Raw genomic sequence first — 27,910 nt, 5'->3', positions numbered from 1 at the left:
CGTAGGAGGAAGTACGATGCTACCAAGCGGACTAATCACAGTTGTTGCAGTCTACGTGTCAGCGACGCATGAGTAACTTTTCTGGAGAGGTGCACATCACCCTACAGCGTAGGTACAGTGTAAGGTACATGATACCTAAGGCGTGGATGTGACGCACAAGTATAAATCAACCTTTACAATTACCTTTACAAATTTTTAATTTATGTTCATAGCATGAGATAATGTTTAATAGATGATGGACTTTTTGTTAATAAATTAATCATCTTTATTAGATATAAATATACTTTAATTTTCTGGTTTTCAGTTAAAGTATATTGAAGGAAAGGAACATAACCTTGGATGTGCAATTATATCTAGGCAATATTTATAAACTCTATATCTAGGTATACAGTAAGGAATGATTGTTCTGGTGACAATGCACAGAGAAGCATAATGGTAGGTGTACATATCAACATTATTTTACTTTTTTAAAAAATTATCAACAGTTTTTGGGAATTTCAGGGTTCCCAATCTGGCCAGTTTTCTTTTAGGTCATTAGGTAGTAATGAAACCATCTGATGGTACCAGTGGCTTTGTTACTTTAATATATGTACCTTGCCATCAATTTATGCTTTCACTATAGGAAACAACTAAGGCTTTAAACTATTTCCTTTGGCTTTCCTTCTCATTTTTTTTCCATCCGTTTCCTCTAAGGCAAGCAAAAATGGGAAATGTTATATTTCATATCACTGATATCCTCTTCCACATGAGAAAACCCTTTTATCTGTGATAGAATTGGCCTTTGGTGGTTTGAGTCTCTTTTATATCGTAGTTACAGCCAAATATGAATGTAGATTGCATCTTACAAAGTAAGGCTATTGAAAGTGTTGTTATTTACCAAAATATATCATCTTTATCTAAAAAATGAATAAAAGGCAGTTCAAAGATTAGGGAATTGGAACTCTAAACATTTCTGTGGAATCACTTAGTAATCTAAAGTAGCAAAGCAGAGGACAGTGAAAACAGCCAATATTATCCTGCCACCTTTCCTTTTAGAGTAAGTGTATTTAATTTAAGGTATTAGTCGAATAACAAATTTTTGAAACAATTCCTAATTATTTAACTTACTTTAATCTTTAAGAAGAGGGCCTGTGAGGTATTTGATGTGATGGTGGACTGATGGTCTATTATAACCTTTACCCCAGTCAAGATGCTCCATGAAGGGTGTTTTTTAAAAAACATTATTATGTACATTGCGTCAATTTCTGAAGAATGATCTGCTGACTTTCAGAAATCCAGAAAATGCTCCTTGGCATCAATAACTGATTTAAACCAAGCTCTTGATAGAACTTTAATTGTTAAGCAATATTGAAAATATAGTGAAAGAAGGGAATAGTTATCTTAACTAACACCTGTGTAAAGCAAAAATGATAGTGTGCTTCTAAGCTTAGTGCCCATTTCATCTTGATGCAGTTCAAAGAGGAAGAACCCTGCTATTTATTCTGAGATCAGCACTTTAACTTCTGTTGAATTGCCACATCTCAGTAGCACATTGATGCAAGTTCATCAACTCTGACAAAATAAACTTGGTTTAGTTGTACATGAAAAAATTCCCATACTTATGTGAATTGTAAAGCCACATTCCTTTGTGGATAAAATTCAAAGTAAATTTATTATCAAAGTACGTATACAGTATGTCACCACATGCTATGCTGAGATTCATTTTCTTGCAGATGTTCACAGTAGAACAAAGAAATAGAATAGAATCAATGGGGAGAAACACAGAGTGGCAGACAACTAATGTGCAAATATAGAAATAAGTAAATAAATAATACTGACATCATGAGATATAAAATCCTTGAAAGTGATTGTGGAATGAGTTCAGAGTTGTGATTATAAATGGTAGTTAACAAGCCTGAAGATTGAAGGTTATTAACTGTTCTTGAACCTGGTGGTGTGGGACCTAAGGCTCCAGTAATCCATTCTGATGGTAGCAGTAAGAAGAGAGTATGGCCTGGATGGTGGGGGTCCTGGAAAAACACATTTTGGATAATTTTGCACCGTTCAAAGTACTTGATCTCAAGCAGGTATTCTGTGACAAAATACTTACATAAGACCATATTAGTCCGAGGCATACATTGGATTTAGACTATGACTCCAGCAAACTCTTGCTAATGAGAAAAGGATGATAAATATTTTTGTCATACTAGTGTTGGCCAGAGTTGATAATTTAAATAGATTTATGTCGTAGAGAACATGCAAAGTCTAGTATGAATCAAGCAGTGTAAACTGAATATTAAGATAGCAAAGATCCATTATGGTTCACATAAAGAAATAAGCATATTATGGAACACCTGAGAAGAATATTTGATCACCTCCAAATTTTATTAAAACATGTTTTATTTATCTCAAGATAAATTTTTGTGTATTCATTTAACTCTGTTGTGTTGTGAGTAATTAAATATTTAAGTTATTATTGACTTCTATATTAAACATTGGGGGAAAAAAACTGCTCCAATTAAAACTTTTTAACTAGAAACAGAAAAACATTAATTATACAGCCACTCCAAAAAGTCATAATTAGGTAAAGAGAAACCCGTAGCCTAATTCTAAATTGCAATAGATTTCAGCATTAGAAAGGGTAACGGGTTTAAATGCAGGACTGGCAATTGAGAGAATGTAAACAAAGACCCCATTCAATGAACTCATTTTTTATATAAATGTACGTGAGTTTGGATTAGTTACAAACTGACGAACTGGGACTATTTGAGGCACCATCATAGGTGTAGGAATGCTCACTACATAAATGCTGTGTTTTCCCCTAATTAGTTTACAGCTGCTTATAAAGACTCTGTGGAAGAATATTAGTTGCTGCCTACTTAGTGCTTCAACTAACTTTAACTTATCTGACATTAATGCATGATAAGTGTGATGCTCTCTAAACGACTGCACTCATTGTATGCTTTCCTGTTTACTTGAAGATTTCTGAATGTGCTTCACTATTCCAGATTGCTATTTTAATTACAAATTAATCAGTTTTCTCAAAGTTAACAAAACTGTGAATTATCCAGACAATCATATCAATAGTATAATTGGACTGTGATTTAAATAATTGATTAGATTGGCATTTCCTGTTTTCAACTGAAGCTTTCTTTAATTAATTTGGCTCCTAAATTTGCATAATTTAGAGTCTATTGGGTCAGTGAGCCATTTGGCCCTGTTTATGCAATCTTTCAGTGTGAGGGTAGTGATATTGGCAGTCTTATACTGTCCCAATGTTATTTATTTGTCTTTATTATTCACTTTTATATTTATTCACATGTGCATCTTAGAATAGGTTCAACCATACATGAATATAGCCAAATGAAACAATGTTCCTCCAGAGCCAAGGTGCAAAACACATTACTAACTGCACACTTCACATAGCACAAATATCATATATGGTTATGACTTCAGAATTAAAACAAAAAGAGAGACAAACATAATGTACTGCTTGGAATTAAGAATATTGGTGGGATAGCCTCCTGTTTAATTCAGGAAGGGTTTGTTTGCTTGCAGTTTTACCTGGTACTTTTTTTTTGGATTTCCAGCTCCTGCTGATGTTTTGGTTAATTTTTTGGTTTAACTGTGATAGTATTGGCTTTGTTGACTGCAAACTTCTAAACTCAAATGAAGACCTTAAGTCCTATTCAATATAGATAGCTATGGGTGCACTCACAAAATTGGGGTTATATTGTATCTACCCAATCTTCAAAGACTAGTTCTTAAGATTGAAAGACATAGGAGTAAAATTAGACTATTCAGCCCATCGAGTCTGCTCTGCCAGTTATTAACCTTCACAATTCCATTCTCCTGCCTTCTCCCAGTAACTTTTGATGCTATGCCTAATCAAAAAAAAACTATCAACCTCTGCTTTAAATATATTCAATGACTTGGCCTCCACAGATGTCTGTGGCAATGAATTCCACAGTTTCACTAGCCTCTGGCTAAATAAATTTCTCCTCATCTCTGTTCTAAATGAATGTCCCTCTATTCTGAGGCTGTGTCTTCTGGTTTTTGACTCATCCAGAGCTTTCAATATTTGATGGATTTCAATGAGATTACTGTGGTGAACTACATATACCTGTCTGGACACGCCCCCCCTGCTGACTGCTCCTGTGGCTCCTCCCACTGACCGTGGCTGCTCCCACAGACCCCGGTATAAAGGCGATTGGGGCCTGAGCCCTGCGCTCAGTCTCCAGGATGTAGCATGGTGGTCAATTGCTGCTTGTTCTTTCTTCCAGTCAATAAAAGCCAATATCTCGCCTCACGTCTCGGAGAGTTATTGATGGTGCATCAATTACCCCCTCATTCTTCTAAATTCCAGTGAATACAGGCCCAGAGCCATTAAATGCTACTCATATGTTAACTCTTTCATTTCCATAATCATTGTCATGAAACCCCTCTGGACCTTCTCCCATGCTAGCACATTTTTCTTGGATGAGGGACCCAAAACTGCTCACAGTACTCCATATGCGATCTCAGGATTACATCCCTGGTCTTATATAAGACATAGGAACAGAATTAGGTCATGAAGTCCATCAAGTCTGCTCCATCATTCAATCATGGCTGATCCCTTTTTCCCCTCCTCAGCCCCACTCCATAGCCTTCTCCCTGTAACCTTTGATGCCGTGTCCAATCAAGAACCTGTCAAGCTCTGCCTTAAATACACTCAATGACCTAGCCTCCACAGCTACCTGTGGTAATAAATTACACAAATTCACCAGTCTTTGACTAATGAAATTTCTCCTCATCTCTATTTTAAATGGACGCCCCTCTATCCTGAGGCGGTGCCCTCTTGTCCTGGACTCCCCCACCGTGGGAAATATCCCTTCCACATCTACTTTGTCTAGGCCTTTCAACATTCAAAAGGTTTCAATGAATCCTCCGTCATTCTTCTAAATTCCAACAAGTACCGACCCATATACTTCTCGAAATGAATGTTTTCCTGTTTGTCCTGCATGGTGAGTTTAGCTGCCAATATCCACTATTTGAGTGGTGATTCTCCACCTTCTGTGAAGGAGGAGATACTTCCAGCTAACAAAGTAGTTTAAACACAGTTTGGTCTGCAAGTTTCCTTGAGCTAAACTTCTTAGCCAGCATTGTCTAGTTTGAAAGAAGCCAACTAAAATGGCCCATTGTTTTCTATTGCACCTCTTGAGCAGTTAGCTCAGGTGCTGTGGGCCAGCAAGTCTGATGTATAGACAGTGCTTGTTTTGAAAGCTGCCTTTTTAATTTCAAACTGGTTGTTGCTTGCTATTTACATGAAGAACTGAGTCTGGCTTCCCTTTTGACCAGAAGCTAAACAAAGAATATTAGTTTGAATTTTAACTTGTTCAAAAACAACATTTTTTTGATCTTTAGAAGGTCATGGCTGCTATGTTAGAAAGCTGAGCTTGGTTAAAAGAAGAGGAGGCCCCCAGGCCCAGCACAGTGACTATCTATTACACAGCCATATTTTCAATTTGACTTTATAAAACATGTATTATTGATGGATTTGTTTAAATATAATTCAGTAATATCTCAAGACCCAATCATCATTCCATTCTTAAAGTTTTACTTATTTTACTCTCTGATTTAGATTGGGGTGGATTGACAAACCCCATTAGTTACTGTACTTGAACTAGAAACAAATGATATGATTCTAGTGTTTTCCTTTTGTGTTTGTAAATGGAGCTGACAGCTGGGCTTCAATAACATGTAAGAAAAATGGGGCATCAAATCTGGAAAAGGATATGGCGTGAAAATGTCAAGGACTAAATTTTAAATGCCATTAAAAGGAAGGGTCTCGGCCCAAAACGTCGACAGCGCTTCTCCCTATAGATGCTGCCTAGCCTGCTGTGTTCCACCAGCATTTTGTGTGTGTTGTTGTTTGAAACTACATTTGTCTCTGGTACCAATAGAAATCTGAGATAGATCTGTGATTTGATTTTAGCTTAAGGTGTTGAGGCAGGTTAACAACATGAAATTTGCTAAGCTACACAGGCAGTAGGATAACCCTTTCGTTTTGTTCAAGAGCAAAAGGCCACTGGAATGTAGATCTTAGAGGAAGGGAGTAAACTTACTTTACAATGTGGCTCCATCATCTTATTTAAATTATGATGCCCTCTCTAAAGGTGGCAAGAGCTGAAGCTATCTCACTGTAATTTATTTGTGATTAAGGTTGTACTTACCATTGTTCATTCTCAATGTTAGTCACATGCAATTTTGTGTATGCTGGCCTTCTTGAAATGTTTGGCTGAATCTGTAATTCATTAGTAAATTATTTATCCCAAATACTTTACTAAACTATTGTTCATAATACGATATTTTTGTATGCTAACTAGACATAGAAGCAAATTGGAATGAGACCTATCTTCATTTTAAAATGATGAGAAAAAGGATGAAAGTTTAATTTTTTTTTTCTTGGAATCTGAATAATATTTGCAGGATGAGTGTTATACTGTGTAGTCACTGAAGTGAAAATGAAATGAGAAATAATGAAGTGTGTTATTATCTAATGCCTATACATCCAGTTTGTTGCTTCAGAATTGCAAGTTTTATTTTGCATTTAGAAAGATTAATGGCACAGAAATTGTTCCCAACCATGGGCTTATGTTTAGCAGATTCCTCAAAGTCAGCTTACTGGTAAGTGGTATACAGTTGGCCCTCCTTATCTGCGGGGGATTGGTTCCGAGACCCCCCACGGATACCCAAACATCGCGGATGCTTAAGTCCCTTATTTAACTTGAATCAGTGTGGTGGTCTTTAGGACCCAGCGGAACCCTGGACTTTATTTAACATGTTCAGAGAGGTGGGCATTAGGACCCGGCGTAGCTGTGAATCCGTGGTGTTTCTGTTCATGAAAATAATCACGATCGCGATTGAAAATAAGGTGGAAGTAATAAAGTGATTGGAAAGAGGTGAAACACCATCGGTCAAAAGCGTTAGGCTACAGTCTGTCAACGATCGGAACAATTTTAATGGAGCATGTGAAAGGCCCTGCCCCGATGAAAGCTACAATTATTACTAAGCAACGCAATGGTTTAATTATGTAAATATGTATGTTTCTTAAGTGTTTCATATGCATAGAAAGGTAAAATATGTACTATATACTAAGAAAAACATTTGACAACTGACGCTAAATAATACTGGATATACCTGTTCCGACTTCAAATCCGACTTAAAGACGAACTCAGGAATGGAACTCATTCATAACCCGGGGACTGCCTGTACTTTTAAGTCACTTCTAGATTACTTATAATACCTAATTGAGATGCAACACTGAGCATCATAGGAAGTCATTTCTGCCTGTGGCGATCAAACTTTACAACACCTCCCTCGGAGTGTCAGACACCCTGAGCCAATAGGCTGGTCCTGGACTTATTTCCACTTGGCATAATTTACCTATTATTATTTAATTATTTATGGTTTTATATTGCTATATTTCTACACTATTCTTGGTGCGACTGTAACGAAACCCAGTTTCCCTCGGGATCAATAAAGTATGTCTGTCTGTCTCATACATTGTAAATGCTATGTAAATAGTTGTTATACTGTATTGTTTAGGGAATAATGACGAGAAAAAATAGTCTGTACGTGCTCAAACAACGAGTGCTGGAGAGAGAACTTCCGGGTTTTCCTGATCCGCGGTTGGTTGGATCCGCGGATAAGGAAGGCTGACTGTACTAATTCTAAAGGGCAAGGTGCTGCTTGCCAGCAGGGTCTTGCCCGATGCAGTGATTTTAGCTGGGTGGATCAGGCTCCAAACAAGCATTCTACAAAGCCACTCTTGAGATCCCACCGCTGCCTGTGATGAGTTTATGTTGTTCCTGTGATTGTGTGGGTTTCCTCTCGCTCTCCAAAGATTTACCAGTTGGTGGGTTAATTGGTGTTTGTAAATTGCCCCGTGACTAGGCTAGGGTTAAATTGGGGGTTGCTGGGCAGTGTGTCTCGAAGGGCCAGAAGGCCTATTCTGTGCTGTATCTTAATAAATAAATAAGTAAACAAATAAATTATCAATAGTAAAAGCTACTTAGGACTTTGAATGGATTCAAAAACAATTGGAACTGACAAAGCCATTGAATTATAAATATTGTATTACCACAAATCACAAATTACGTGAAAACAGTTGTAATCAGTCAAAGCATTCAAGCAAGATTTTGCAACCTAACAAATGTCATTTACGGTACTTTATTTCATGGAAACAATTCCTCTCCATCCAAATGAGGGTGGCGTGCCATTTTTGCACCAGATGTAACCTGGTACATATTGAGCATGCTGATTCCTTAGCATAACTGCTGGGGAATTTAGCAAGTTTGTGTTTTGCCACAGGACAGTATGAGAATTCCAAATTTGGTGTGTAAATGGGGGAGATCTTGAGCCAAATTTGCCAGTAAGGTGCAGCTCGTGTGTATGTGCAGCGGGTTTGAATCTAATCATATGTACTATGAGGGCTGAGGGTTGTGGGATATTAATGGTATTTTGGCAACATATTACCAGTATTTCTTAGTAAGTTATGGTCAAACATAGAGGGTAAATAGCAGATCTCATGTGTTTTTTATGTTCAGAAATTGTTCTTTCCTTTTCTCTAGGCCTCGGGTTATTGAGTTAGGAGAAATTCATGCTCTTTTGAACATTTAGACATTAGGTAGCAGGGCAAGATGGGTTTGTGACAACAACTAATTCCTTCCTATCAGCAAGTTAACTGTGTAAGGCCACTTTTCACTGCATGCGGTTATTTGGAATACTGTGAGCAGTTTTAGGCTCTTTACCTAAGAAAGGATATGCTGACATTGGAGAGGGTTCAAAGGAGGTTCACAAAAATGATTCCAGCATTGAAAAGCTTGTCATTATAAAGAATATTTGATGACTCTGAGCCTGTACTCTTTGGAATTCAGAACAATGAGGGATAACCTCATTGAAATCTATCCCATGTTCAAAGGCCTCAAGAGAGTGGATATGGAAAGGATGTTTCCTATGGTGGGAGAGCCTTAAGACCAAAAGACACAGCCTCAGAACAGAGGGTCGTCCTTTTAGAATGGAGATGAGGAGGAATTCATTTAGCTAGAGAGTGTTGAATCTGAGCAATTTGTTGCCACTGGCAGCTATGGAAGCCAAGTCTTTATGTGTAGTTAAGGTGGAGGTTTATAGATTCTTGATTAGTCAGGGTGTGAAGGGATACGGTGGAAGGCAGAAGATTGGGGCTGAAGGGGAAAATGGGATCAACCATAATAAAATGTCGGAGTGGACTTGAATGGCCTAATTCTGCTCCTGTGTCTTATGGTCTTTTTCAGTGACAAGGATAGGTAATAGCACACGTTGTCACAACTAAGTGAATAAATTTTGAAGCTATCACCAGACATTTTGCCATATATCTAAGGAAGTTTGCTGTTGCATTTACAGGTGATCATTGATGGCATTATGTAATTTTATTTCATACTAGTTTTGTTGAAATGAGGTTTTGGATCATTAGCTAATAATATGTTTGCTTCCAGTGCAAAATACTTAACTGTTTTGGAAAGGGAAAATCAGTTATGGTGCCATACTACTGTTTTAGCAGAGATCAGTTCGCTCATGGATTAAAACAGTGGCACTTCGGTAAATTTCAGCACAAAATTACCAGTGCTATTACTAGCTGCTTGGTCTGATCCTGTTACATTAATATTTCTCTCAAGTGTGGTCAATGCTGCCTTCTGACTTAATACAAATGGGAAAAAAATCAACAATAATTGTGCATTATAATTGTGACATGATTCAGTTTTAATTCAACATATTTTCTTTAACAAATCTGTGATATTCTCCAATTTCTTTAATATATTTCAACCAATTGCCTTTCAAATTGAGCTTTTTCAGCAATGAATGTTAATTGATTCAAAGGACTGAAAGTGCATTCATCTTTGGCTACTGGTCTTAAACATATCCTTCTCTCTTCAGCTGTCTAACTGCTGAATATTTCTAGAATTTTCTGTTTTTATTTCAGAGTTTCCACCTTTCAGGAGTATTTTAATCATATGGCCAAAATGCAAAGCAGGAAGAGTAATACTTCTGAATGAAAATCAAAAAAATCTGAAAAACAGAATCTCAAATATAGCCAGAAAATGCTTGGCAGGTCAGGCAGCATCAGTGGAAAAAGAAACAGGGTTACACTTAAAGATTTAAAAACCTTAAAGATTAGCTTTATTTGTCACATTATTATTAAAACATATAGTGAAATGCATCCTCTAGTGCCATGATGAGGCCACACTCAGGTTGGAAGTACAACACCTTGTATTCCGTCTGGGTAGTCTCCAACCTTGTGGCATGAACTTCAATTTCTCAAACTTCCAGTGATTGCCCACCCTTCTCCACTATTTTCCCCCTTCCCATTTCTCTATCTCATTTTATCTCCTTACCTGCCCATCACCTCCCTCTGGTGCTCCTCTCCCTTTTTTTTTCATGGCCTTCTGTCCTCTCCCATCGGGTTTCCCCCTTCTCCAGCCTTTTATTTCTTTCACTAATTGACTTCCTAGCTCTTTACTTCATCCCTCCCCCTCTCCCGGTTTCACCTATCACCTACTACCTTGTACTTCTTCCTCTCCTCCCCTCACCTTATGCTGACTTTTAATCTCTTTTTACCAGTCCTGATGAAGGGTCTTGGCCCAAAATGTGGACTCTTTATCTTTTTCCATATATGGCCTGCTGAGTTCCTCCAACATTTTGTGTGCATGACTTTGATTTCCAGCATATGTAGATTTTCTCTTGTTAGTGCGTCACTTGCATTAAATTAATTCAGCAAAGGTTGGTTTGTCAAGTCCCTATACATCATCTTCCATCAGGGAAGCTTCAAAGCTCTCTGCTTCTTTCTAGACACCAGGCCCAATCAGTTCCCCTCTACCACCATTCTCCTCTGTCTGACGGAACTGGTCCTCACTTTCAATAATTTCTCCTTTGGCTCCTCCCACTCCCTTCAAACATCTCTTCCAAAGATTGTGTCACTAACTCTAACCCTACATCTTTGGAATGTGAGAGGAAGCTGGAGCCGTCAGAGGAGCCCCATGCCGTCATGGAGAGAAGGTACAAAGTGCTCACAGGCAGTGGAGAACTTTCCTTTAAAGTAGCACACATAAAATGCTGGGGGAACTCAGCAGGCCAGGCAGCATCTAGGAAAAGAATACAGTCGACTTTTCGGGCTGAAACATCGACTGTACTCTTTTCCTAGATGCTGCCTGGCCTGCTGAGTTCCTCCAGCATTTTGTGTATTGCTTGGATTTCCAGCATCTGCAGATTTTGTTTTGTTTGTGATTTGTATTCCTTTATAGTATCTCAGTACAGGACCACATTTCCTAAAGCAAGAATCTGATCTCTTGCAGTTCCACAAGTTGCCATAATGAAATTAGACTCCTGTTTTTTTTAAGTGGAGTTTGATTTGCTTCTGCACACCCACTTAGCACCACTGTCCAATCGTCTCCTTTTTTTAATCTAATCAGAAACATTCAAATAAATGATTATTATCAGCCAGCTAGACAATCGTTTATAACCAGATATTGTTAAATTAGTTTGGTCAGAACTGAAGGCCTCAACTAATGTCATGCTTATGTGTTACATTCCACAATGCTGAGAGAACTTGAACAGAAGGTTGACCAATCAGGAAACAATAGGTTCTGGCATTTAACAGTGTTGGATAAGCGTAAGATATCTGAAGACATAAAGAAAAGGATATCAGAGAAAGCCATTTTCAGGTAATTAGCAGGCTGTGAATTATTTAACTCAATTTATATTGAAGTTTTAATATAATTACAAACAAAGGTGAAAATCCTGAAGCAATTTAAAGAGCAATACTGTGAAAAGGGGTGTCTTGGTTGGATGATCCAAGATGAGCTAAATTACCTCCTTGTTGTCCATAACACTTTCTTTATTCCTATTTCTCTTAAAATACGGTTACTGGAGTTTATGCATAATAGAGCTTTCAGTATTTTGGGCTATATGTTTTTATTTCGTTCTTGGAAGATGCGGCAGAGCAGAATTTATTTTTCTTCCATCACCCCAGAGGCTTTAAGGGTAAACTGTGTAGTATGGATTTGCATATAGGACAGTTTGGGTGTGGAATAGCTGAATTATTTCCTAAAGAGAATTATTTAGCACCAATGAGTTCTTGTGCCTCTCCAAGAAAAGTGAGAGAATCTGCAGATGCTGGATAGCAGATATCCAAGCAACACACACAAAATGCTGGAGAAACTCGGGAGGCCAGGCAGCATCTATGGAAAAGAGTACAATCGATGTTTCAGGCCAAGACCCTTCATTAGGACTGGAGAGAAAAAAAGGATGAGGAGTCTGAGCTAGAAGCGGGGGTGGGGTGGGGGGGGGGTGAGCAGGAAGAAACTACTACACTGTCAAGTCTCTTCCAGGAATACCTACTCCGAAGAAGTTTAAATCTTGCCTTCTATGAGAATTCAGTGAAACCCTCTCTCACCACTATCCCTCTGTGATCTGCCCTCTGACTCTTCTCACCTGTCACCTTGAGTTTCTTCCATCCCCTCCCCCCAACTTCCAGCTTGGACTCTTCATTTTTTTTTCTCCAGTCCTGATGAAGGGTCTTGGCCTGAAATGTCAACAATACTCTTTTCCACAGATGCTGCCTGGCCTGCTGAGTTCATCCAGCAGCTTTCCTTTTCAGTTTTTAGTGCTAAACTATCAGATTTTTTAACTGTTCAACACATTGATATGATATGTTTTGCATTAGCAATCTCAATAATATAATATTAATTAAAACTTAATTTACTTAAACAGAATGATTACTTCCTTGAAATGATTAACAGCCTCAACATTTTGTTCTTGAGTGAGTGGATAGGTGTATGGTATGACAGTTTGCTAAATTATGCTCTATCTTGCCAATTGGACTATTGTAATATAACTTGCCTGTCCCTTCTTTACCTAGTTAGTCATATGGATGGAGCTAAGATTGTGAATAGCTGTCAAACCAGAATCTAAATCGCATCCATAAGGTTTGACAATCCTATAATTCCAGAATAGCACCAAAGCTTGCAAGGAATTAATAGCTTGATTTTTTTTTCGAGAGAAGTATTTTGGTGACTATTTTAAGAAATGTCCCTGGGTTAAACATCAAACAATACGGTATAACATTTAAGAGATGTCCTGTGATATAATGAGCTTGGTAGAGATTGCATTTTGGAAAGTGAAAGAACTTAGTATAGTCTTCTTGATAGATGTATTCAATTTGCAAGTGATCCTTCAGATTGCTCCTGAAGTTGCTTACTTTATGTGATGAAATCACCTCCTCCTTCATTCCACCTCGTGCTTGGCTGAATTTGGGCTAGGATTGACAGCAGTGCTCTATGTAATAAGCATTACCTTATTTCAATGGGAAATTTAGTGTCCTGTACATAAATGGTTATAGACCCTTTTATTTCACATGTGGAATTCCTAATGAAGACACTTAATCTGAAAAGTTTTAGTCTTTATTTAGGAAAGCAAAGCATCTGTAGTTTCTTGTGTTTGCAAAGCCAAGGATTTTAAAGTCTCTGAAAATAATGTGGCTTAAAAACTAAATTGGTCTTTCAATGAATTTCCAGGAAATGCTGGAAGAGACCTTTCCCAGTGAGTATCAAGGCCTGTTCAGGCTTCATCTGCAGAGAATTTGACAGCCTCCTTGGCTCTGTCATCTGTTTAGTCAGTGGTAAAAGATTCACGTGAACTTGCAGGAGTGAGAGATGCCTAGTGAAAAAAAACACACATGAAAGATGTGAGTGTGACTTCTCCTGAGAGCAGCATACGGATCATGAGTAACTGGCCTCTTCCTTGTTTCAGTTTTCTAAGATTCTATGATACCTTTAGCTATCAGGAAGGTTATTCAATTTTTGGAAACATCTTCACAACCACTAATCAGATTTGTCCTTACTCTTTATTCTATGATATGCAGCTGGCATATTTTCTTTTTCCTGTAATGGGGTGACCAGAGTTCAAAATGATAGTCCAAGTGTGGCTTAGTGGAAGTTTCATATAGCTGCAGTATGAGTTTCTGACTTTCTACTAGTGTCCTGGCCAGCAAAGGCAAGCATTTCATGGTCTTTCCATCCTATCAGTGAAAATCGGAATAGACAATGACTGCTGGTCCAGATTCTAATAAATAAATACCTGAATGCAATCTGTCAACTCTCTTAGCAAGTGTTTTTTTTATTGTCATGTGCTCTGAAAGGGCAATCAGTAGAGGTCTGTAGGAAGTCAGCTGCTGATGATTTGGAAGGAGAGAGGACAGGAAAAGTCAGGAGGAATGCAGTAGCAGCAGGGTAATGGTAATCTGTTCCAGGGAATGAACTCCTGTGAGATGAAGCATATGTTCATGCTCATGACTGTGCTCTTGAAGGCCCTGCAGGTTTACAGTCTGATCAATGACCCATATAATCTGCCCTTATGTTCTAAAGAACTGGATTAAAAGGGACACATTGGGAGCTGTGCTTGGAATCCTTTAACTGCTTAATTTGCGGCTGTAAAGTTGATGGCTTCTCCAGTCTGTTATTAGAAGAGGAAACATCTTGGCATTTCCTTGCAAACACCAATAAATGAATCAGATCATATTTATACTACATTTAAATATATTTCTCGTCCTTGCCTCATGATTAATGCACGATGGCTCTAGAATTGGAGAATCAATTTTGGACTGGTAGCATTGAAAATCTATTTTAAAATACTTGAAATATAAAATATTATAGAGACAATAGTGAACTATAGAACATAAACTATTGATCTCTGCTTTGGTGGGCTCTGTCTTCATGGATTTAATTGAGGGGAAAGGGTCTTTTTCAGATGGGCTGCAATATTTGAGTGTAAGTATAGAAGCTTCCTTCTTCAGTTATATTGGACTCTAGTGAGACCACCAGTGGAATATTGTCCACCTGAGGATGTGAGATCAAATCTGTGATGGAAGGATTTGCAGAGAAGTTTGCAGAGGTTGATACCTGGGATAGATACCTGCATCAATTCAAATCAGCAAGGGTTGTGCCAGAAGGTACTTCTGACACCAACATAGCATGCCCATAGCTTACTAACCCTAACTGTACATCTATGGAATGTGGGAGGAAACTGGAGCAATCATGTGGTTATCGTGGTTATCCAGAGAATATTGAAGCTCTTACAGGCAGTGGCGGCAATTGAACCCTGATCAGTGATTGCTGGCACTGCAGTAGCATTACACTAACTGCTATGTCATCATGCTTCCCCTACATAAGTCATATGAGAAGAGATTAAACAGCCTATACTCAAGATCTTGAGCTTAGAAGAATGCGAGGTGAAATGTACAGAATTTAATAGGATAGATGAAAGGCTGATCATTCCCTTGGTTAGGGTGCCTAGTGCCTGAGAGGTCGACAGTAACCTGCCTTTTAAAAACTACCACCCAGTAGCACTGACCTCAATAATAATGAAGTGCTTTGAGTATTTGGGCATGAACTGCATTAAATCCTGCCTTCCCACTATGTTGGAGTCCTACCAGTCTGCATGCTGCCCAAGTTGATCCACTGCTGATGAAATAGCCTCTGCCCTCTACTCAGTCCTGTTCCATCTGGAGAATGGTGTGTCCTACATCAGAATGCTGTGCACCGACTTTAGTTCAGGGTTCATTGTGATCACTCCTCAGAAGAGGTGGGTAAACTGTCCTCACTGGGTCTAAACACCTCCCTCTGTAATTGGATCTTGAACTTCTTGATGGAGAGACCTCAGATGGTTTATGTTGGCAGCAACATCTCTAGCTCCCTCACAATGAGCACTGGCGCCTCCTGCTGTTCACACCACTGACACCTGACTGTACTTCTAGATCCAACTTGAACCACTTCATTAAATTCGCTGGTGACACAACAGTGGTTGTCCTCTTCAGCAACAATGATAAGCTGGCATACAGAGAGGAAGCAGAGTGGTTTGTGGACTGGTATGAACACAACAATATGAGTCTCAATGTGGACAAAAGACTAAAGAGATGCTTGAAAATCACAGGAAGGTGCAGGCTGATGACACCCTACTGCACATCAGTGGCTCCTCCATGGACAGGGTCAGGAGTGCCAAGTTTCTTGGAGTGCACATCACAGATGATCTCACCTGGTCTCTCAACACCACCTCTCTAGTCAAGAAAGGACAGCGGCTTCACCATTTCCAGAGGAGACTGAGGCATGTGAGGCTCCCCACCTGCATCCTAACCACGTTCTACCAGAATACCCTGAAAAGTGTTTTGACCAGCTGTATCACCATCTAGTACGGGCATTGCCAGGCATCTGACTGCCAGTCCCTGCAATGGATGTGATACATGTATTGTGTTTACACCCTGGTTCTTGAGGAACTTAGTTTGGTTTAGACCATGTATGGTTGAATGACAGTGCACTTGAAATACAAGGTAAGTAGTACTAAGGTAAACCATAACCTTATCTGAGTAAATGGTTTATTGGGCACAAATGGTCAAACGGCCTCATCTTTGCTTCTATTTCTTGTACCTGAGATTCATGAGACCCTAATTTTAATCCCAATTGCAAACGGGGGAGAATTATAATTTTCCTTTTTGTTTTTCTGCCTTTTGCCCCACTCTTCACCATTTATATACCATTCTTGTGAGCTGACCCTTATCACTGGAATAACAATTAGGCAGGTTCAAAATAATTACAACTCTAGCAGGTCACCTACTGTACAATGAGGAAGAAGGTTCATTGCACTGGATCATATTAATGGGAGCATAAATTACTGATGCTGTCACAAAACTTTAAGGTCTTTTGTAGTTGAAATGTTTTAATAGAAGAGATTAAACTAGGCTATAGAAAAAGGAGAACAGAACAATGAAAATAAAACTTAGTGCTTCTTCCCGTTCACCATCAGATTTCTGAAAGGTCCATGAACACTCAAATACTACCTCATATTCTGACTTTTGTGCTATTTACTAATTTTCATAATTTATAGTAATTTCAGATTTTGCACTGTAATGTGTCCACAAAACAAGTTTCATGTCATATAGGTTAGCGATAATAATTCTTATTTTAATTCATAATGAAATTCATGGTGTCATGAAAACTGACTTGTACATTTTCAAAGCAGAGCTTCTGAGTTATAACCACTCTGGAGGTGTTCTCCAGGATTCAGCAGAATGCACACCAAGAATTGTAATCATCTAATTTTCTTCAAATGCTGTACTTAAAAAAAAAATGTGTATACATATCATTTTATAAATACTGTTAACTAAGAATAAGGTGCTATATAACAGCATCAGAGGAAAAAGAAGCAGAAGGGAGAAGAGCAATGGAAGACACAAACCAGGTAGCCCTTTTCGCCTTGCATCTTTCCTTTTTCTTCTCCCTTTTGCTTTTAGAGTTCTGCTTCTGTAAGAGTATTATATGATGGACTCAGTTCTGGTACAATTCCCGTTTCCCTCCTACACAGCAACATCCTTAACATTTTCTTGGCTACAATGCAAAATTAAGCACCACCACAAAATAAATGGGCTTTATGCAACCTTTTCGGTTGTTCATCTGGCTGAATGTGCAGGATGAGAGATGCAGAGTGTGTGGCTGGCAGACTTGCTAAGTGGATGAAAGAGTGATGTTAAAATAGATAATTGGTAGGTTAGTGGTGAAGGGGTGGTGAATTGAGCCAATTGTCTACTTGATAGAATGTGGATCTGCCGTTGGATTCAGTGCAGGATGTTTGAGATTATGATCTATTTTGTATGAAGGTCCTTGGTTCTTGACTTCTGGGTTATCAGGTTTCTTCTGAGTATTTGTTTGAAGTTACTCCTGTCTTCCTGTAGCTGCAAGACAATTCGCTGCTTCTGTTAAGGTCTCCAGTGGAGCCACCTTTTCTCATGTACGGTAATTAAATCCCTCAACTACCTGCTCCATTCACACTGCACCTTTCTTTAAAGAGCCATAGACTAGTTGAAACTTCCCTTTGTGGTAGTCATTCAAAATATTGGTTCCCTGCTGATGTGTCCAGCTATTCAAAAGTGTAGTAATGCTGGCTGGATGCTACAATCGACTCAAAACTGGCATGCTGCCTGCATTCCAGTAAATGGGTGTGAGTTACTCATACATCTTGATTGTGGATATCCATTTTTGGGGGAGAAGGGTGGGAGGACAGCCAAACAAATTTAGTATTCGCTGGGTTTTTTTTACTTCACACTTAGTAGTGCTGTTTTATTGAACAAGCTGGACTTCAGGACACAACTATTTTGGGCTTACATATAACTTTTTAGTTACATCAAGATGATGCTAAAATAAAATATCCTGTTGAGAGACAATAATATACTCTCCATTCATTTCTGTAAAATAAATACTGCAAGTTTAATGGAGAATATATAAATCAAATGTATTCTTATGTAGTATTTTTTCTTTAATTTTATATATCATGTTGCTGAGGGCAGCATTTATCTGATGAATACCATTTTTTTTTAGGAATGCTAGCCTTAATTCCAAATATGCTGCAAGTGTGGGGCTTTATTCAGTAAATTTTGTCTTCTATTCTATTTTGTTTTTTTTCCCCCCTCCTTTTTTTTTACTTATTTGCACAAACAAAGAAGGCTGTTGTAGAAAGGAGACTGATCTCCTACAACCAGCAGAGATTTGAGGCAGGCATACCACAGAGCACCCGGCCAACGCCATGGTGAATGGTACAATGTAGGCTGGCATTGGAAACTCAGCTGAGTGGGCAGCAAGAACAGTGGATTCTTTGTAAATCCCAGCACAATGATCTTTTTTTTTAAAACGACTCTATTCCCCTTCAGGCTGTTGTGACCCCTTTTAGAATTTTGTTCACACATTGCCCGTCTTTTTTTGTAAAAGGATTTGATGTGGAAATTGTCCTTATTCATAGTAAGTTTATCATAGCACTGTGTTGAGACCTGAATGGTAGATATCTTATCGGTATATAATTGAGCTATAAAGAGCAAAGCATAGTCTCGCTTTTTTTTTCTGTTGCATTCAATCCAATCCCTTGTTGTGTGCAGCATTTTCCCATGTTCCAATTTCTTTACAGAAATGAGCAGTCAATTCTCGACAAATTTGGCTTTAAGTTTGCTTTGTAAAGTTTTAATGTTTTCAATTGTTTTCACACACACAATGATGCATTGCACAGAGCCTAAGGATAAAAAAATTCCAGTCAGATTTATTTATAATAATGGCTGGCAAATTTCCAATGATGTTGCCTTTAGGAAGTTGGCAGATATCTAGGATTAAATGTTGGCCTATAAGTGGAGAACCCCCCCCCCCCCCAGTTTACAATATATTCCATATGTAGCTGATACATATCATTTACATCTCCCAAATTTGCACCTTTGGTATAACTTGGCATTTAGATATTGTAGTAATTTCAATTAGTTCTGCCACTGCCAGGTCAATGGCTGCAGCATTGATGGTAGATGGGGCAAACCTGAGGTCTCTCATAGTAACTCCAGTCTTACTAGCTCCTTTATAGTAATTTTGTCACTGCAAAATTCAAGGAGTTGTATTACTCTGCTGAGGTTGAACTCTTTCCCTGCCGGATGATGACATCTGATTGTCAGTCAACAAATTGCTGCTCCACTGATTGGAAGTTTAATCATTTGGTAAAAGGATTTTGGCGATTGTCAGTATAGTTTTTTCAATTTTATTAAGCAGTGATGCTGGGATGAGATAAACCAATTGCAGTCCATGGACTGAGCCATGCTAAATATATTTTCCTGAATCCCACCAAAACTTTGAATCAAGAGCTCTAATCCATTGGCAGAACACTGCATCCAGGAACCTTTTGGAAGCCCCCCAGCCAATAATTGGGCAGGGAGCTGGATAAGGGGATGAGTTGAGGAGCTTCCTGGCTTTTTTGGGGAGAGCAGTGACGTGTTTGTGGGAAGAAGCAGTAGTTGGGGAACCAAAGGAGACCTAGTTTACAAGAAAATACAAAATCAAAAACTATTATAGTTGCTATCCAGGTTCCAACATGACAAAGTTTAAAGAATAACCCTTCTTCCCTCTTAAGGATATCTGTTGCTAAAAGACCACATAGTTGCCTATGAGAGGCAATACCCAAGAGATTACTGAAGGAGATTACAGAGAGGGGCTTTGCCAGTAGACATATTTGAACATATAGTTGCTGATAAATACATCGCGAGTGATTTCCTTTGGAATATTTGTGTTTTCCATGAAGCCATTCAAACATATTGATACACCATCATTTAACTGCGTCCCATAAGGTTATAATTAGTTTGTGATTAGTTTTTCATCTCCTCCTTTTCCATTGCTCAACAGCCCTATTTGTACACAGGGAAATAGGAAAGCTATGTGACTGGGTCCTGGTCATTAGAGTCAACCTTGTACTGCATGCGGATAATCCTCGCACATGCTTGGGAGTTAAATCGGCCTTCGTTTATTTTAAATTCTGTTTTGGTTTTATGACCTCACAGTTTGATGTAAGCTATTACTGAGCCTCTTTACTGCTGTTGCCATTCCACTGCTTGCCATATGATGGCTTTTAATTTAAAAGCGATTCGTGCACTCTGAAATGACATGATGCACAGAGTGGTCATAATGGATATCAGAAGAACTCCCCAGGTCTCCAGGCAACTCTTCAGTTACAGGAACTCATCTGTATAGTATTTTTGCAGCTGGCAAATCTTAAAGTCCAAGAGACTTTTGCATATTTATCTTGTGTAACAGAATTTATGGGAATAACTTTGAAAGTCAGGGAGAAACATTAGCCATCCAATGCATACGGAATAGGCGTTCCCGTGTCTGAAGTACTTTTTGCTGTTTCAATCCATCAAATAAGTTCTGTGTTTGAAGTCAGTCAGTTAAATGATAATAAACACTACCAGTTTAACATAGATTATGTTTCCATTTAATGTAGGATCCTGTCTTTAAATAAGCTTAGTTTGCATTTTAGAAAAAAGTCAACTTAGTTTCTATGGCTAATAATCACAATGGCCTGATTAACTTTAGTTTTCAGTGGCTTGAAATGTTGCCTAACAGATGAAACCCAAATGTCAGGATTATTGGGAGTGAAATTGACCTTTGATGGAAGTGCAGAATAGACAATAGCAAATTGATTTCCTTTATAACAATCAGTTACATATCTCTTCCCAAAATGTCAATGGAAAATAAGATTTTAAGTGCCGTAAAATAAGCAAGCAGAGTGTGTCATCACTTGTGCCTTGCTACTGGTAGCAACAAATTTCAACCTCAATATTTTCACTGTAATCTCACATCCCCAGCAAGTTTTCATCCGTTATGGTGATGAAGGAACACCACGTTGTCAGAATGCTTTCAAAGGTTTCAAAGGTACATTTAATGTCAGAGAAATGTATACAATATACATCCTGAAATACATTTTCTTCGCAACCATCCCCAAAAACAGAGTGCCCCCAAAGAATGAATGACAGCTAAATGTTAGAACCCCAAAGCCCCCCCAGCTCCACCCCCATGCATAAACAGCAGCAAAGCAAGAATCCCCTCTCATCCACCAGCAATTAAAAACCATCGATACCCACTACCGAGCACTCAAGTGTGCAGCAAAGCATCAATAAAGACACAGACTTGCAGTACCCCAAAGGCTACTCATTCACCCAGTATTTGACATACCATAGGCGCTCTCTCCCCTTAATAAGGGAGAAAGATGTGTCTCCGTTTCACAGCCAGAGGGGAGACATAAACAACTCGCTGACTTATGATGTTAGAAGTCTGTTGCATTGATTTTTTTCTGAGCTCTGTGCCCAAAGAACTCGGGTCTCTGGGCACACAGCCAGCTCGCTGCTTTTGGTCTTCCATCTCCCACGACACACCAGATTCCTGCAGACACTGACCTTCAGTCCACCTGTCTCCAGAGCCACGAGATCTTGGACCCTCGAAGGCGACCGAAGCTCTTAGGCTGCATCCTTGGCATATCAAATAATGGCCAGTCGTGAAACCCCAAGAGCAGGTCCCATTCCCGCAAAGAACCGAAATCAGCATGTAACTCCAGGTCAGGGTCTTCAAAAGAACCCTGAAAGGGAAAAATAGAGATATTAAAGATGGAAATAGAGCTGTTTCTGAAGATGCAAGCAAAGGAGTTGCCGTTAAGCTATTCATTTGGATGAAATGTAAAATCAGATTGTTAGATAACTGGAAAAGATTTCTTTATTCTATATAGAAAAGTTGGCATTCCTCCCAGTAACAAGCTTAGAGCTTTGGGCCAGAAGTTATATCACGTGATAGTGTTTTTATAACATTTGCAGCAGAATTTCACAAGGAAGTTGGCTCGTAAATACAGCTGAATGACATTGTATGCATAATGTTGTTCAGAAAAGTGTACCATGGTCACCTGTGTGAATGCCACACTGGCACATGGAAGCCACTGAAGACATGACACACTTAATTTGTCCTCAGTATATTGATGACATTATAATATTGTGGCATGAATGTGTTTTGTAAATGATGCATGTTCTGAATCAGCAACAAGGTTGTGAAGGCCATCTGCAACACTGGTCCTATCAGAGCTGGCTGTTTTAGACTTCGGAAGTAAATAAGCTGTTCAATTCTTTTATCATGGTGCTGGGGTCTTCCATAAACCAAGTCTAGTTACAGTAACCAGAAAATCATTCCTTTTCTACTCTGCTATGAACTTATGTTCAACTTTAATGGAAATGAAGGAGGATTCACAGCCATTGCACTACAGTTATCTCACAGTTCCTGCGTTGTGTTCAATTCTATTCTCTGGTTTTGTCTTTACGTGGCTTGCACATTCTGCCTTTGACGGTCTGGGGTTTATTCTCTGCACCATTGGTTGTTAGGGTAATTGCCTACTGTAACTTGCCCCTAGTGAAGGTGGCTGGTGGGAGAATTGAGTGTGTTAATAGTCATATATGAGAGAGAATAGAGTGCAGGAAGATAGTTTTGATGGGATTACAATTACAGCTGTCATTAGGTTGATGGGTTGAATGGCTTCTTTCTGAGTTGTATGGAAATATAAAATATAAAAACACTAAATTTCACTTTTAAGACTACTGACTGGGATAAACTTGTTGGTATTGTTATTTAATACAAAAGGATCCTTGTCACAACAAAGTATCAAATAAAAGGAATCAGAATCAGGTTTATTATCACTGGCATGCGATGTGAAGTCATGCATGTCAGCGATTCTGCCCACAGTTTGGTGGAAAGTTGACACCTGTCCCTTGTGCAGTGTTGTTTCAACATGGATGTTGTGCACCAAAGGTATTCAAATATGAATCCTCTCTACACTGTAAATATTTGTGTGTTTAAAAAAGAATTGTGAAGAATACTCATCAAATTTAATGGTGACTTACCATCTAGGTCCAGTCTGGCTAACATCTACAAACAGCTGTTGCGAAACTGAAATGGGAATCATTGTACTTTGTAAGAGTGGGAGGTTTTCACACCACCAATTATATCTAACGATTTCAGAAAAAAATGGTCAAAGCTTGGCACAGGAAATTAAAAATATAAAGTATACTTTTTACACAGCTGAGTTTTTTTTTGAAAATGTGTACTGGAATCTGCTTAATCCCTGCACTTCCCTCCCTGAGAAAAATGAAAATTCCTAATTTACAGTAATGCAGCAAGATCATATGAAGCAACATTTGAAAAGGCTTGCATCAGGTCAGTGAGAACCTATGTGAACAGCAGGCTTTTAAAATAAATTTTCAGTGCAAACTCTTCAAACATAACACATGTATGTTTCTCCATTTGCTGTTGTATGCATTGACATACTTGGGATTGACTTTGCTGATGTTGGGTTTCTGTTCATACACAGTAACGTAATTTAATCCAGGGCTTATTAAAGTTTACAATGGATCACCCTTTGGCTTTCTCGTAAATAGTAACAGTAAATGCTGAAAGTATACCCAACAGGTCAAGCAGCATCTGTGAGGGTAAGATTAATATTTTTGACAGATCTACTCCCCTTATTCTTTATAGTCCTGGGAGCAAATCTTACTAAGCAAACTTTTAATTAATTTGCATTAATTAAATCATTCATTGTTTAACTGTCTATAGAATGGACACTCAGGAATGAATTTGGAAAATGTGGACAAACCATATCTTTAAAGAATGTTTTTTTAGCAGATTATTCTGTCTTTGCCAAGATTATCAGAGGAAGTAGAGAAATAATTGAAAGTAGGTTTGGTGGCATGACAGGGTTAAAACTTGTGGTAAACTAAATAAATAAGATTTACTGCAGCTATAACAAGGTTAAAAATAGCTTTTTTTTCTTCCTTCCCAGCCAAAGCAGGTCACTTAAGAACAGGGACCCTCCATGTGGTGGAAGTGCTTGTCAACTGCCCTATGAGGGCTGTATTTGACAGCACCATTTTTAATAATTTCATTTAAAAATTAATTTAGTGTTGAAATACTTCCAGAATAATACCATTACTTGAAATTATGTCAGAAGGTAATTTTTGACTTTTGACAATTGTGAAAATTGATCAACTGGCCAATAGATGTTCAGGTTCAAATACTAAATTAATTTCTTACAGAAGTTAACAATGTTAGTTTAATCTTATAGGGTATCATGGATTGGCTTCATTTAAGATCAGAGAGATTATCAGTTGGAGATAATATTTCTTAGGACTATTTCTGGGCTCCTGCTGGCCTCATGCCATTTCCTGGGAATGAAACCTGGGAAAAGTATTTTTCAGGCCCATTGAGATTACTGGTCTCTAGTAAATGGGCTCGCTGTATTTCTCAGGACAGGCAATTGGGCTTGGGCTCTAAATATTCAGGGTAAGTAATGAGTACTTCTGCAAAAGGGACATAATTATACTATGGTAAGAGGGGGAAGAGTGATGTGATGTTGTTGGAAGCACACCAGAAGGTGTGCCTTGGAAACATTTTTATGCCAGTCAGGTGCCAAATTATCCAGCTGTCCTGAATGAGCGGAAATTGTGGATAACTTCACAGTGGTGCAGGAACTGGAATGAGTGAAGTTCAGAGTGACGCAGGTACTAGTTACTAGTGTGTAAGCTTACAGAGATGGAAAAACTGAGGATAAACTCAGTGACACAGGCGCACTCTCACCTCCATGGTTCGTGCCTTATAGTTGCTTGTGACCCTACAATTGCTAATGGGCTTGAGCTGAAGAGCCCAAGAAGGCACCATTCCAAATGTATCTTCTGGAAAATAGCCAATGAATTTCTTAGATCAAAATCTTTCTTGTTGCCTGTGCAATCCATCACACACTGGTCAAGCAACAACCTTTATCCCTCCTGTGCCCTCAGCAAACCAACTCAGCTCTTTAGCTAAATATGGGGCTGTAGTGAGCAGGAAGGAATTAGGTTGACTATAATGTTTTCAGTTTCTTTTTCTTGCATGGATAAGATCTGTTTTGAAACATTTGATATTTTTTTTTTAAAAAGGTGAATATAAAGTTGAAATGATTTTTTTCCCTGAGCTAAGAGCCTGGGTCTAAAACTAAGAAGCAGAAACGGGGCACTTCAGTTATGTTCACCACATGACTGCAAGCTCAGCACCAAGTGTCCTCTGCACACCCTCAGACAGCCCTGGAAAGCCAATCCCTATTTTCTAAAATGTTCTTAAGTACTAAAGTGCGAGGGAGTAGTAGTAGTTTGAAGAATTCTGACACAATACTAGCCTTTGATTTACCCCTCCCCTGCCTTTAAAATTACAAACTGATCAAACTAACTTAAAAGGGTTTTAAAAGCTACACCTTTCCTTCCCCCTTAAATCAAAACAGTCCTTGAAATGAGCACAGGTCTGTGCAAATGCAAGCCCTTTTTGTATAACCACTGAGTGAACTTAAGTTAGTAGCATGACCAATGACCTGTCACTCATGTGGGCATTTAGAATATCCCTTTCCCTGATGTATTTAAAGCAAGCACAATTACCTGAACTGTAGTTGCCGGGTTCTGTGGCTTCAACCTGCTGTTGGCTTGCCACCTGTGTGAATTTGGACTGGAAAGTTTGAATTTTTAAACAATGCTCTTCGGAATTTTCTTTAATACACCAAAAGTTTGTTTATTAAAAGAGAAGGGCAAAACCAAAACAAGCGTCATCAGTTCAAAACACACAAAATGCTGGAGGAACTCAGCAGGTCAGTCAATATCTATGGAAATGAATAAACAGTTAACATTTCGGGCTGAGACCCTTTTTCAGGACCAGAAAGGAAGGGGGAAAATCATGCCAGGATAAAAAAGGTGAGGGGAGGGAAAGGAGGTCTAGCTAAAAGGTGATAGGTGAAGCCAAATGTGTGGGAAAGGTAAAGAGCTGAAGAAGAAGGAATCTGATAGAGACAGGAGAGTGGACCATGGGAGAAAGAACTTAGAACTCAGTAGCACATTACAGGCCCTTCGGCCCACAATGTTGTGCCAACCATGTAACCTACTCTAGAGACTGCCTAGAATTTCCCTAGAGCATAGCCCTCTATTTTTCTAAGCTCCATGTACCTATCTGAGAGGCTCTTAAAATACCCTATTGTATCCATTTCCACCACCGCTGCCAGCAGTGCATTCCACACACCCACCACTCTCTGTGTGGAAAAACTTGCCTCTGTCATCCCCTCGGTACCTATTTCCAAGCACCTTAAAACTACGTCCCCTTGTGTTAGCCATTTCAGCCCTGGAAAAAAGCCTCTGGCTATCCACACAATTAATGCCCCTCAACATCTTATACAGCTCTATCAGGCCAACTCTCATCCTCTGTCACTCCAAGGAGAAAAGGCCAAGTATGCTCAACCTGTTCTCATAAGGTACGCCCTCCAATCCAGGCAACATCCTTGTAAGTCTTATCTGTAGTCTCTCCATAGTATCCACATCCTTCCTGTAGTGATGTGACCAGAACTGAACACAGTGATCTAAATGGAATCTGACCAAGGTCTTGTATAGCTGTAACATTACCTCACTGCTCTTGAACTCAATCCCACAGTTGATGAATGCCAAAATACCATACGCCTTCTTAACAACGTCAGCCTGTGCAGCAGCTTTGAGTGTCCTATGGACATGGACCCCAAGATCTCTCAGATCCTCCACACTGCCAAAAGTCTTACCATCTATATTATATTCTGTCTTCAAATTGGACCTACCCAAATGAACCACTTCAAACTTATCTGGGTTGAACTCCATCTGTCACTTCTAGCTCAGTTCTGCATCCTATCAATGTCCCGCTGTAACCTCTGACAACCCTCCAGACTTTCCACAACAACCCCAACCAAAGGAAAGAAGGAGGGGCACCAAGGGGAGGCAATAGAAAGTGAGGAGAAGAGGTAAGAAGCCAGAGTGAGGAATAGAAAAAGAGGGAAGGGAGAGGGGAAAAACTTACCGGAAGCATGATCAGGGTTCTTCAAGTAAGGAAATTGGAGCCCATTACTCCATTATTGGTGATATCATCAAGTTGAATCCTGTCTTCAATACACTCCCATCATTTTCATACCTAATTTAAAGAAAAAAAAGGGAAACAATTTTATTTTCCAGTCTTTTTGACTTTAAAACTGAATCCACTTCATTTATTGGTTCACAAATACTAAGAGTTTCTGGAATTTCCAAATTCTTTATTTTCTTTTTCTTCTATTGAATATATGGTAGAGGTAAAGTTACACAATAGTCATCAGCCCCCTGGTATCCCAGATGTTACTTCTGCAGCTAAACTTGATTATGGTTGGCCTTTTTGTCTGTGTGAAGCTTGAACTACAGTCTTTCCCAAATCAATGTCCTGATACTCAATTTCTATCTAGCAGGGACAATTGGACGGTGGCCAAAAAAGAGAACTGCTTGATTTTTTTTCCCCCTCTGAAGTGCAGGAGTGCTGAAGCTAATTATAAAAATACAAATATTGATATAGTTCCCTACGTTCAGTGACCTGAGTTGAGATCAATCAGTTCAGCATAACCCTGGAATGAATGTGAGTGCTGTATGTGACCGCCTTTAACAGAAACCCATCAGGCAAGCGTGTTTACTTTTAGGAACTTTTTT

At 38.9% G+C, this 27,910-nt stretch overlaps 1 protein-coding gene across 1 annotated transcript in view; it reads left to right on the top strand.

Annotated features, from left to right (window-relative positions):
- Positions 1 to 27,910, top strand: part of plpp3 (phospholipid phosphatase 3) — a 133,367-nt gene that overhangs the window by 16,297 nt on the left and 89,160 nt on the right. The gene's annotated exons all lie outside the window — the stretch shown is intronic.

Source organism: Hemitrygon akajei, chromosome 12 (assembly GCF_048418815.1).
Source record: "Hemitrygon akajei chromosome 12, sHemAka1.3, whole genome shotgun sequence".
In the NCBI taxonomy this organism is placed as follows: Eukaryota; Metazoa; Chordata; class Chondrichthyes; order Myliobatiformes; family Dasyatidae; genus Hemitrygon; species Hemitrygon akajei.
The sequence above is the reverse complement of the archived record's forward strand: the minus strand, read 5'-3'. Positions and strand labels throughout refer to the sequence as shown.